The following is a 12873-nucleotide window of genomic DNA, read 5'->3' as shown; positions in this document are numbered from 1 at the left end:
ATGGCAGGGATGGGAGAGTAGAAGATTTCAGAAACACTGTATTTTCAGTCTGTCCTCAGACACCAAACACAGTCTCTGTTTGGGAGCGAAATGTCCCAAATGTCTAGGTTAGGTCTGAAAGTAGCCCTTGCTTGAACAGGGACAATGAGAGGGAGAAAGTGCTATGTCACTGTATAGCATTGCTGCTCCATTTCTTGGGAGCACACATGTCACCCTGATTTTTTAAGATTTTCTAAAGCCTTCTGAGTTTACATTCTTGTAGCAAACTTTCTCACACAACTTTCAGTAAATAACTTATTGTTTTTGCATTCCTTCACAGAGGAGGAAAAATTAGATGGACTGGTAGTTTGTCCAGTGTCGTTGGAGAGGTGGCACTTTCACCCTCCAATCCACTGTCACCTTTAGAAAACTATAAATGTTAGAATCAGAAATAAACTGCCCCTTTTTACCTTCACAAGAGCAGAAGAGTACGTTGTGTTTTCTCGTGTCCTATAGTGACACACCCCTCATCTGGACTACGATCCCTTCAGTCCATCCCAGCAGCCTGGCCTGCTGTCCCCTCCCTGTCCATGGGCTAGGAAGCCTTGGCACAACAGTGCTGCTTTTGGCACCAGGGTCTGGCTCTTGAGACTAGAGACAGTGGCACCTCCTCTTTGGACACTGAGCCTTCCACACCCTGACTTGCAGTAAGTCAGCACCACTCTTACTGCTCGGGGGACTGGGGTGCCTGGGTGGCACTATTAGCACCAGGGCCTTGTCTTTCATCTATGCTCTTTGGACAAAAGGATGTGGTTCACTGAAGTTTTGTGGGCTTTTGGCTAGTGAATGGACATATTCTATGGGAATTTGTTTTGGTTCTTCTATATTTTCGTCTTTTGGTGGGACAGTGCACTTTGAAAATTTCTTCCCTTCCCCTTACAGAAAATAGGAGAAAAACTGACTTTCGTACTGCAGCAGAGCAATCTTTATACTGTCCTAACTTCTGCCTCATCTGTGCACAGTGTACTTTCATGCCTTATCTGTTATCTTGCAATAATAATACAACAACAATAAGAAAACAAATTTTCCATATTAAACAAAGCAATAAATGTGCATCAGCTGCAAGTGCTGGTTGTAATCCCATGAAAAAAGGCAATATGACACAATTTATGCAAGCTGTTTTCCTTGGCAGATGCTATTTCCATTTTCAGTGTAAAGGCTGAAGTGACTTACACCACGCTTAACTTTAGTTAAACCCTGCTATAGCTACTGAAGCCACTGCAGAGTTCTGCTTTCATGTTGCTGCTAGCACAGGGAGTTTCAGAATAATTTTGGATTGGCTTGGATACAAGTCTAGCAGGGTGCTACAAATAGAAATAGCAGAAGAAGGTAGTAGAGTAAAAATATGCAGTGTTAGATCACGGGTGGAGAAGTAGCACAGACAGGAAGCCAATGAAGGCAACAGGCATGCTGCTGCTCTCTGCCACTTGCTAGATTTTGAATGCACTCTATTTCCAAATTTCTGAAAAAAACTGCCACTTGCATTAACCTTGCCTCCTGCCTACACATCAGCATTGGTAGTCCTTCTGGATAAAAAAGCAGCCATGACAGGAAGGGGAACATCTGCTTGAAAAGCTGCCCTTTCAAAGCCACATGTGCATTGCATCACAGCTCACACAGTCACCGTGCTATGAAGTTTCACCTCACAAACAGGTACACTGGGGCACAACCCTGCACTTGAACCTCTCTGACCTTTGGAGATACCTGTCTGCAGTCTGGGCTTGAGCCATTCCTGTGATGGCCCACATCTGACAATCTGCATGCCTGCAGCCAGACTTGGTTGATGCACCTAATGGCCTGGCTTGTTGTCCAAGACCATGGCCAACTCCCACTGTCTCATGTGGGATCTGTCAGTCACATTAAGGAATCTGAATCTGGATTTAGGAACCTGACTATGGCACTTGGAGTGGAAAACTTTAGCCAGTAAGACTACACAATCCTATTACCATGACAGCTCAGGAATGTCAGAACCCAGCAATCTGCAATAAGGTGCCACTTTAAATGTAGATTAAACTGAAAACAGCCCTTATGGCCTATAGCGCCTGGGACAAGTGTCTGCCAGCTGAAATGCCTTGAAGTAACTGTTGCTAGTGAATCTGGTGCTGGCTTAAGATGCCTACATTTGCCTTGAAACACAGACAGATTTTTTTTCCAGAGACACTGTTTTGGTTTTTTTTAAGTACCATATGAAACTTGGCAGCTCCAACCTTACGGAGATCCATGCAACCCTCCTGCAAACCTCCTGTTTGCTTTGGTTCCCATGGCACATCCACTGAGTTTCCTCATTTCAGCATCACAAATCTCCAAACTCAGCCTAGAGATATAAACTATGCCAAGCTCAGACTCCAGCTATGGAGCAGGACTGTTCCCCTTCCTTTGAACACCTCTGTGTGAAACCAAGTTGCCCCACTGTGACACAGGAAAAACATGATCAGCATCCAGTGCAATGTATTTTCTTGTCTGTTTGCAACTTGAGGGTGAAACAAAGGGTGAGTTTTTTCCCTGGCTGGTATCTTCCTGCTAGCCAGGGACAAAGTCACTTGTCCTTTTGGTTCTCTTAGATCTGTCCAGCAATGATCTCAGAGATTTGTTGACATGCCAGTGGGCACTTCTGACATTGGATGGGGTGCCAGTGGTTCTGTGTTTTCTTTTCCGACAACTCCCAGAGGACAGTGATGCTTTTATGCTTAATATATGCTGTCATTTTGTATTATAGCTTTTCTTTGGAAGTAACTTCATAAAGGACCAAAAGAAAACACAATCCCAAACCCCAAAATCCAAACACCATAGAAAACTGAGGAGTTCTGCAGACATGACACATGAATTACTGCTCCTTCAACTGACACAGAGCCAAAAGAAGCCATAGCCCTGCCTGCTTTACAACACAATCTGCCACTGACTGGTGGTTACTGGTCACCAGCATGACTTCCCTAGATTTCTGCTCTTTTTCTTCTCCAGTCCCATGATGTGGTGAGGCCCTTGATAGAGGCTTTTGCTGCTGTATCAGCATTTCTGGCATGAAAAAAAAAAAATTGTGACAATAGAGCAAAACTTTGGACTCCACAGCTATATTGCTTGAAGACATAAATAACCAAGCACAACCCCAGTGCCTAACTGTCCTCCTCCTCAATCTGTCCTCCCATGCCTGATTCATGCAGCAGTCAGAATGACAGCAAGGGTTTAGTTACAGTCTTGCATCAAGAACTGACAAATGATTTGCTCAAAGCAGACTGGATGGATTTGCATGTAATGGTTCAATGTCCTGGAATATTACAAGCACACTCCATCCAATTTCACCTTCAGCTGAGTACAGTAATTCATTCAATATTGCAATACACTTGACAGATTAAGAAACCTTTTTTATTTTATTAGGCTTAATTCCCTTTGTATCACTCTTGTTTTCCCTGCATGACTGTTTGAGAATGCCATACAGTTACAGGACCAAAAACAGACTAGTATATACCAAGTATGTGAATGACTATACCCCATGATAAAAACAATGCCATAACTTTGGGGTGATTTTTCAGTAAAAAAATCAGGGTGTTTTTTTTCTATTTCTGTTGATACAGGTTGTCTGAAAACATAACTGATAGGTTCTGGTGAATAAATAAAACCAGATAAAAGATAGATGGGAACATACCTCCCGCACATCCTGGGTTTTCAAAGGCATGCCTACTCCCTACACTCTACACACAATCTATACATTTTAAGATCCAGAAGGCACCATTTTTTCACACTTAACTTTATAATTTTACACTAGGCTTCGTAATCCTAAAATACCTCTGTGGCACAAAGCCACATATACAATACGTGGGTGGAAAAGCTGTTAGCATAGTGGGAAAATATTCTGCTGAAACTCAAAACTTGGAGGAAACAGCTGAGTCACTCTTTCACAATTAAGGTAGTCTGGGCTTGTTCCTCTCTCCTGTGCCCCTGCATGGTGTCTGGCACACTCCCCCCATGCTCTGACTCCCAGTGACTCCTGGACACTGCTAAACAAGAACTGCCTTGGAACTACTGGGCTTTCCTCACACAGGTGAACCTCCCATCCAGGCACACGGACTGAATGGACACTGATTCTCCTGGGGATGCCTTGGGCACGTGCAGCAGTGCAGGTACATCTGCACTGGCTGACTCACAGACATCAGCTCTACCTTGCTATTCCAGGTGATATTCAGCAACATCACCAACTTAACGATGAGATCACAGTTCTCAAGGCAAACCATGTTTTCCTGGCCTTCGAAAAAAATCCCTTTTTCTTAAAAATCATGAACCTAGGCAAAATTTCAAAACCTAGCTCAAGTGCACTAAGCTAAAGGAATGAGACCACAACTTTGAAAAAAAAAATCTCATCCATCATTCCCTTATTTTCTTTCTCTTTTCTTTTCTTTTCTTTTCTTTTTCTTTTCTTTTCTTTTCTTTTCTTTTCTTTTCTTTTCTTTTCTTTTCTTTTCTTTTCTTTTCTTTTCTTTTCTTTTCTTTTCTTTTCTTTTTTCTTTTCTTTTCTTTTCCTTTTCTTTGCTTTTTTCTTTTTTTCTCCTCTCCTCTCCTCTCCTCTCCTCTCCTCTCCTCTCCTCTCCTCTCCTCTCCTCTCCTCTCCTCTCCTCTCCTCTCCTCTCCTCTCCTCTCCTCTCCTCTCCTCTCCTCTCCTCTCCTCTCCTCTCCTCTCCTCTCCTCTCCTCTCCTCTCCTCTCCTCTCCTCTCCTCTCCTCTCCTCTCCTCTCCTCTCCTCTCCTCTCCTCTCCTCTCCTCTCCTCTCCTCTCCTCTCCTCTCCTCTCCTCTCCTCTCCTCTCCTCTCCTCCTGATTCTACAGTCAGCATTATTATTTTGGCAAAGAAGAAGAAGCTGCCTATGAGCCATTTATTACTACATAAAATTACTGAAATTACAAAGGTCTATAAGTAATAACTGCCAACAGATTACAGGCTCTACTAATGCAGTCACCCATGAAATTTATAAGGCTTATTTTAGAAAGAACTCTAGTACAGCCTATACATTTTGATCCCCAGAAAATAAAACTTGGCTTGAAAGTATTTTGATCTTTTGACATGCATTTTAATCATAATGCAAGATTTTCCTGAAAACTTGTTTTTGTGTGTACAAATCAGAAAAGCTTACACAGATGTAAACAACAGCTCAATCTGTATGTGTTACAATGTGCCAGGTTTTGGGTATGTAAGAATAATTTTCATGTGAGCTGCAACAACAATATATACCAATTATCTGCACCATACACACACAGCCATGCAAATGCTATCGTTGGGATTCGGTGGCTTGTGGGACAGGTTTGCCAAAATGGCAAAATCACAGGTAACTTTTGCATTTTAAGCCCTGTAACAACAAAGACACTTTTTTTCTGATAACTCTTCCATAAAAGCCTATTTCCCAGTTTTGAGTTATGTGCTAATGTGATAGCTTCTAGTCAGTCTGATTATGTTTAATGTGTGGAGGAAAAAGCACCAATGTATTTCCTCCTCTACTGGGAGGATATAATCCATATTGTACATCATAAAGCAGTGCTCAGGATGTGAACATACTCCAAACCTGAATAACCTTACTGTGCTCTACCATCACATCGGAAGCATGGGTGGACTCTTGTTGATGAAAGAAATGGAGGGAAGGATTCCTATATATTTTCAAAAATTATGACAATTTTTCTTGTTGTTCACACATTTCACACTACTGGAAATGACTCTGTCATGGCCAAACTACGCTCTTCTAAATAAACAGATTATGTTATATAGCATGAAAACTAAAAAAATAAAGTAAGCTCAGCACGCCTACACACTGCCTGCCATCACCAAGCACTCAAACATGCCCAGGCTTTGGCTGGATAACATTTCAAGTGCTAGGCCCTCCAAGAGCAGATGGCCGTTTTCTCTCTCTCTCGGGCCCTTTTTCTCCTTTTCCTGAATTTTTGTCCTTGAACATTTGCTCCCAGTCCAGGTAAACTCAATGCTAATTTTGCCACTGGCAGAATTAGACTCTAAATAGCTTCACATCCTAACTGCAGCCTTTTTTCTCCTCTCTTCTCCAACCTTCCCTCAGTATGACATTTTCTTCCAAACACCTCCCTCCTTGTCTCCAATGACATTCATGCTCGCTGGTGGGTGCCCGTCACTGGCCTGTAATGACCTGTGCTGTAGCACCGTGCTGGTGAAGGGAAACCAGCTCCCTCATCCACCTCTGTTTCACACGTACAGCAGCTCTGCAGGCAGCACTGCCTGACTCATGGGAAGGTCTTTCCATGCTTGTTTGCTCAGCCCTGTTTCCTCAGTCAGTCCTGAGCACAGCCCCTGCTGCAGAGTGAACAAGCAGAGGCAGGGCACCAGCAGAGCTTCTATCATTGTCAGCTGCAGCACTGGCACAGGAAGAGCAACCACAGCAATATGTAAACTTTCCCTCTATCAACAGCATGACCCAAAAGAAAAGGCAGACACAACTCCATGTGCTTCCAGGAAGCTCCTCCAAGCCAACCAGGAATGCCCAGCAAAATCAAAGATACCTCTATTCCATAATGGGTATCTTGCACATAAGTATGTAAGCCTCTAAAAATCATTGCTCAGTTATGGCACAGAAAACAAATACCAAAATACATACTGTCCAGCTGAGCCCCAAAATGTTTTAATTACTTAAAATCTTCTTCTATTGGCTACTGGAAGGGAAGGAGCAAATTTCACTTTGCTAAATGAATACATGAAAACTCTGTCAGCTGGCTGCTGATGAGCTCTTGCAGGAATAATTCAGGTCACTGATGTAACACTGAGGAAGGAATACATCCAGCTACTGAACAGAAGTCATGATGAACATCAGTCATGTCAAGAAATATCTGCCACTGTTTAAAATTCTAAGGAAATCACCCATATACAAATTAGCTAATAAAAGTTAGTTGTATTACTGATAGCTAAAAAGTCAGATTTCCTAAAGCCCTTAGTAATCCCATTACATAATATATTACATGAAATAAATTAAAAACATGAATGACATTCTTCACATGTTATATAATGACCTATATATTTCTATGGGTCTCATGAAATATCCACTTGGAATTTGCCTTAGCAAAGGCTGCATTTAGACTGTTTTTATCAACTCAGAATTCTTGATGTGATATCTGTAAATGTTATTACTCACAATGCAAACAGAAAGCAGTATACCTAGAGCTTTATTTATTTACATTGCTTACATGTTCACTTAAAATCAGAACTTGATGCTGTTCTGTGGAAATCATAGACTGACTTTATCAAATAAATGTTGCCAACAGAGTTGTTATATACACTCCTCACTTAGGAAACCAAATACACAGTGTTACTCTTAAAACTGCAGTCTAGGGAATCAAATCCCAGTTTTATCCCAGTCAACAGAATCTCCCTTCACCTCCAGAAACAATTTGAATAAGCCAATTCTGTAACAAATAATAAGCTTTGTCAAGAAATTTTTGGTATGAAAACTCTGGCAATCCCATTCTTTTGATATTTAACATGAGTTCCAGTAAACACAGGAGGGTTGCTGACTGGAATGAAGCAAACAGCAGTAGCACATAGCCTTTCAAATTTTATATTAGATTATGAGAAGTCTAAATGCTAATTTGCACAATTATGAATCAACAACATTCATTTCAGCCTGACTCTGTCATCAGCATTTTATCTGAACTGACATACCAATAAAAATGTGAACATAACTTTTAAAAAGTTGGGGAAGATACATTCCCAGTCCACCAAATTGAACATGGTTCTACCACAGCAAATTAAACCCTAATGTATAAATAACAATATAAGAAAGGAAAATTTATATGACAGAAATTATTATAAGCTTCTATATAAGAGCTAGAATATGTGACACTTAGTGACCACAGCAGATCTGGCATTCAGCCCTGATCTCAGTGCTGGTGGTTTGTGTGCACTTACTGGTATTCACTGAGTCTCCCCTCCCTGAAGGACTTGAATAAAATCATATGGTGGATCCAATATGTAACAGCAGCTCACGATTCATTGGGTTCTTGAGGCAAGTCTACAGCCAGATGCATTAGGAGCTGTAGAGTGAATACCAGAGCAGGAAAACTGAGACACAACATTTCCAGAGTATTCAAGAAAATTCTGAAACATTTTGAGGCATCTATTCAGCCAAGATTTTCTCTGACTTCCAAATGATTTTGCTAGAGAAAGTGGTTTGAATGTCTAAAGTGGGGTTAATTCCTAAATGTGGTTCTTTATTTTAAATGTAAACAATTGAAAATCACAAAACCCCTCTCAGAAAAGGTTCTGTGCTAATTCCTCTCTACTTGTCAGTGAAGCTGCACTCAGAAAAGCATTCATTGCTGCCTTCTACTGAGCATTCTCACATTTTGTAGAAGTCAAGTCATCAAACTAATAGTCATGCCTTAAACTGGGGGAGGTCTTGAATCTCTCTGTTGACTAAGAACTGTTGTTAAAATGTAAGTTGCCCTGCCACACAGAAAATACAGTCAGGGCAGGTAAGCAGAGCCAGCTTCTACCACATGGGCCTGATCCTGCTCCCGCTGAAGCCAATGGCAGAACTCCAAGCCGTCTAATGGGAACGGCAACAAGCCTTCTATCTACTTAATACAAATGAAGATACTCATCTCCTCTTTGACACATTTTGGGCTCAAAGCCATTGGCTGACACTTGTTTGGTTCTCTGCATGTATGTGACTCATGGGATAATATAATGCCTTACTTCCATTCTGCCAGACCTGTCTTTCTCTGTGGTTGACTATTAATTTCAGAGGCAAGATGCAATACTGCAGTAAAATAGGATGGTGTTAAACTAAGAAAATTGCATTTACTGAGAGTAAATGAATCAGATTCCCTTTGTGAGGATTCCCTTCCAATCAGAGGTATACCCACGTAGTCCTGAAGGCATCAGCCCATTCCTCCTGCATTGAGAGGGAGTTTGTGGAAGTCTCTAACAAAGTACTTGGCAGTAAAGGTAGTGTAAACATTCTGCCTTCGCCCCACCAGGGGTAACACGAGGAGCAACCTAATAATGGAAAGGACATAAAAAAATCTGTATTCCAAACAGCTGATTTTTATTTCAGGCTACATACACAGATTGGGTTAATCAGGATATACAGGTGTTCAATCATCTAAGCATATGCTGATTTTCCACCAAAGGTGTAAACTCTTTGAGATATGGGCTGATTTTCTCTCTTTGGATCCATAGACTAAGTAGTAGTACCATAAAATAATAATAATATAATATGAACTGGAAGGACTATCTGAACAGATTTTCTGGTTCCTCTGAAGTTTCTTGTGATATGCTTATTATTAGTAAGTCTTGGCTTTAAAATGCAGTATGCATTTTATATATGATATAGCAAACCACGCCGTAACACTGATATTTGTGTGGGGTTTGTATGCAATTTCATGTGTATAAACATGGATTTCATTACAGGGGAAGAAGGATGCACCCAAAACCAGAGATGTCAATGTATAAAACATGATTTTTTACTTCATTATACCAAGAGAGGGCAGTGGGCCTGTTTCTCCACCCTTTATTCAGACATTTGCCATTCTTTTCACCACTGAATTGGGTCAAAGCCAATTCAAGCAATAAATCCAAATCACTAAGCACAAAACACCTGCTTTCTCTTACCAGCAGAGCATCTCTCACTGCCCCACTTCAGTGTAGAAATTTGTTCCTCTCCTCCAAACTCCTGAAGTGGGTAGATGAGGAAAGCTCCTCAGGGGCAATTCTCTTGTCACAGCCAATAAAAAGACTGAGAAATCATGACATTCCTCCACCACCCCCAACCTGCTACAGGACTTTGCCATGGTCATGAGCAATCTCTCAACTCTGTACACAGTGCTAGCAGACAACTACTCCCTTCATCCTCAACATGTGATTACTTGCTCAGCATCCCAGTCAGTGCCCAACCCCCCAGCTCACCCCCTCCATGTCCCCAGCCCCGTGTCTGGGACTGGCGAGGGGCAGGGGTGGAGAAGGAAGGACTGCACAGCCCCACTAGCACGGCAGGACAGGAGAGGCTTGGCAGCATTGCAGCAGTGCTGTGTATAAAAGGAACAAGCTCAGTGGGAAAACCAAAAAACCACCCAGCAGTCATGAAGACAAATGTTGCTGAGTACATACACCCACAGCATCCTCCCAGAGCTGGAGATGATCAAGCCTTTGCCCATGCCAGGCTAGTCTCAGTGCAGGGTGCCCGTGTGCAGGGGATGAGTGGACGTGCCACATGTGAGAACACGTGAGTGCAAGTGCCACATGTGCCAACAGTCCCTGCCCACGGTCCTGTCACACTTACCCGTGTGTCACACAGAGCAGCACAGCTGTGCCTGCCATCCTCTGCAGCAGCACAGACTGGCAGCTGTGCTCATAGGGGTGTTCTGCTCCAGACAATCCCCAGAGGTCCCTTCCAGCTCCAGCTGTCCTGTCATATTGGGAGTGGACAGTGCTTAAAATCCTTTCCACCATCCAGCTTGTGTAGCACACGCCTAAACACTGCTGAAACAGGCAATGGGGTCACCTGTGAGACTGGAGCACTGCAGGACTGCAGGCTTTCACCCTGGTGCTAAGGCACATGTTGCTGGACATGCTGCTCTCAGAACTTTTGTCATCTGGGCAATGACTTAGAGACTTTTTGAAGGCTCAGCTGTGTGCCAGGGTAAGGGTTTGGTTTGAAAGGAAGAGAAAATGCAGATCTGCAGCTGGGAAGGGCTGGGAGGGTGCTGCCAAAGCAAAAGGCAGTCCGCAGAGAGCATGTAGAGACTGCAAAAAGCTCCGTGCTGTGAGAATTGTTTTGTCTGAGCCATGACTGAGGGCCTTGTCGAGGGCTCAGCCTACAGTTAGGGTTAGGATTAGAGAACGCTGCTCACTTTGGCACTGTGTTTAAGGCAAGTGTCTCTAAACACTTTTATGCTATCAATAATTTACCCTTCGTGCAATTCCAGGGCATTCAGTGTTTATATAACTATTGAAACACCTGTGTGGTAGACAAGTGATCTTACTTTTGAATCACAGAATGGCTGATTCTTGGGCCACTGAAGACTAGTTTAATCTACAGTTCATTTAAATTAATGGAAAAATCTGCTTTGTGAGGCCATAAATGATTTGATGAAACCACACACACACATGGTGAGTCACATTTCAGAACATAACTCAAACAACCAGGACTGTATTCCCATGCTCTAACCACTACATTACAGTCCCTCCCACATATACCCTGCAATAATCTTTGCTCAAATGATAACAGCATTTCCCCACTTTACACGTTGGACAGCATTACTCAGTAAGGCACATCCTACCCGACGGGTGTATAGCTCTACAAGGCTGGGGAAGGAAGGAAGCACAAGTAAAAGTCATTATTTTTGCCCAACACCACTAGAACTTAACTCTCTCCTTGTAACTCCCCACGACTTACATTTAACTGAAAAGTGAAACCCTCGATCCTGATTTGCATTCATCTTTCACCACCCCAAGCAGCGAGTGCTTGCAGACTCAGCATCATACTGGATTTCAGAAGAGCAACCTTACCTTCCCTCCCCGTCATGGCCCAGCACGAACCCCGCCGGGCCGAGGCAAAGGCCCTCGGAGCTGCCCCGTCCAGCCCAGGGCCCAGCAGGACTCGGGGGCTGCACCTGCACCAGGCTGAGCGCTTCGGGAGCCAATCTGCCCCCCACAGCTGGCGCATCCCCGCTCACACGCTTGTGGAGCCAGTTCTCTCTCTCTGGGGTGTTTAATTGCTGCTGGGATGTGCCGCGCTGGACATACACAACATGAGGGCAATGGGCACACCACGGAGCAGTGGCCTGTGGGCAGCGGTGAGCTGTGGGCAGCGGTGAGCTGTGGGCAGCGCGGCTCTCCCGGGTGGGTTCCCCTCCACGGGGAAGGTCCACACAGGCGCTGCTGAAGGGCCGGGGCGCGGGGCCGCTTCCCTCACACGCCTGAGAAGCAGTCCCAGCCCAGTCTCAGGCCGCCCGCCCGGGCACCAAGTGCCGCCGGAGAGAAGAGCGGCCGGCGCCCCGAGACCCCACTGCCCCTCACAGGGCGCCCGGGCACTGCGCCACGCGCCGGGGGCTCTTTCACCTCAGGGCCGGCCGCCCTCCCGGCGCAGCTCCCGGACGGGACGGGACGGGCGAGGCGGAGCCGCCTTCTCCCCTCACGGCTGCCCCTTCCCGGCCCCGTCGCCGCCCGGTCTCGCGCCACCTCCCCTCCATGGCCCGCGGCCGGACCCGCCTGCCCCGTGCCCTGCCCCGCGTCCCGCCGGCACCGAGGGGCCAGGGCCGGTGCCTCTAGGCCCGACCCCGCGGGAGCGAAGCTCCCCGGGGCACGGGAGGGCTGCGTCTGGCCGGGAAGGGACGGGCAGCGGCGGTGCCGCCGGGCGAGCGGAGCCCGGCCCTGCCCGTCCCTCTTTCCGCCAGGCCCCGCCGCGCCCCGGGCTTGTCCCCCGCGCCCCGCTGAGACCCGCGGCGTCCCGGGCGGAGCGCGGGCCGCCCGGCCGGCAGGGACGGGGGAGCGGGCGGGCCGCGCGTCCTCGGCACCCGGCGCCTCCCCCGTCCCCGCAGCCCGCCCGCAGGCCCCCGGCCCGGCCGCGGCCGGGTGAAGGGTAAAGCGAGGCGTGACTCACGGGCACACATCTGCCACCGCAAGCGTTTAGGAAATTGCCGTTCTCTTAAAGACAACCGCGTATTTAATTCTCTGGGGTGAAAACTGGGGAGTTGCACTCCATTAACGCGTTTCAGTCACCAGCCCTGGCAGAGGATGCCGAAGTCGGTGGAGAGCTGGATGCTGGTCTGGAGGAAGAGGAGAGCTTTGGCACTCCTGGTATAGGAAGAGGACTGGAAACAAGCAGGCGGATGG

General features: G+C 45.6%; 1 long non-coding RNA gene across 1 annotated transcript in view; it reads right to left on the bottom strand.

Moving 5' to 3' along the window:
- The window catches only part of LOC128793571 (uncharacterized), a 25169-nt gene extending 14658 nt beyond the window's left edge, over positions 1-10511 (bottom strand). Inside the window, exons 1-3 of the long non-coding RNA XR_008432835.1 lie at positions 10319-10511; positions 8904-9036; positions 7945-8069 (exon numbers count right to left, since the gene is read on the bottom strand). This is a non-coding gene — a long non-coding RNA (uncharacterized LOC128793571). The remainder of the gene's footprint in view (positions 1-7944; positions 8070-8903; positions 9037-10318) is intronic.
- Between the last annotated feature and the right edge of the window lie 2362 nt (positions 10512-12873).

Source organism: Vidua chalybeata, chromosome 11 (genome assembly GCF_026979565.1).
Source record: "Vidua chalybeata isolate OUT-0048 chromosome 11, bVidCha1 merged haplotype, whole genome shotgun sequence".
Taxonomy (NCBI): domain Eukaryota; kingdom Metazoa; phylum Chordata; class Aves; order Passeriformes; family Viduidae; genus Vidua; species Vidua chalybeata.
This window is presented reverse-complemented; position numbering and strand designations above follow the sequence as displayed.